Raw genomic sequence first — 400 nt, 5'->3', positions numbered from 1 at the left:
ACCGGAGTAGGCGGATTAATACGTGCATAAAACACGGGTTTAATTTTGGACACATGAAAGGCGGGGTGTATCCTCTTGTACGCAGGAGGTAGTTTGAGGCGGACTGTCACCTTTTGACCCACGACGTAGACGGGAGGCTTTGACCGGTGGCGTTCGGCCTTGGCCTTAGTGCGCTCCCTCACCCGGAGCAGAGTCTCACGGGCTCTGGTCCAGGTGCGGTGGCACCTCTGGACAAACGCGTGAGCGGAGGGGACCGCGACTTCAGATTCCAGACTGGGAAACGCTGGTGGCTGGTACCCTACACTACACTGAAACGGAGAGAGGCCCGTAGCTGACACTGGCAACGAATTGTGGGCGTACTCCACCATAGAGAGTTGTTGACTCCAGGAAGAAGGATTCT

The sequence above is a fragment of the Carassius gibelio genome, chromosome A24 (assembly GCF_023724105.1).
Source record: "Carassius gibelio isolate Cgi1373 ecotype wild population from Czech Republic chromosome A24, carGib1.2-hapl.c, whole genome shotgun sequence".
In the NCBI taxonomy this organism is placed as follows: Eukaryota; Metazoa; Chordata; class Actinopteri; order Cypriniformes; family Cyprinidae; genus Carassius; species Carassius gibelio.
This window is presented reverse-complemented; position numbering follows the sequence as displayed.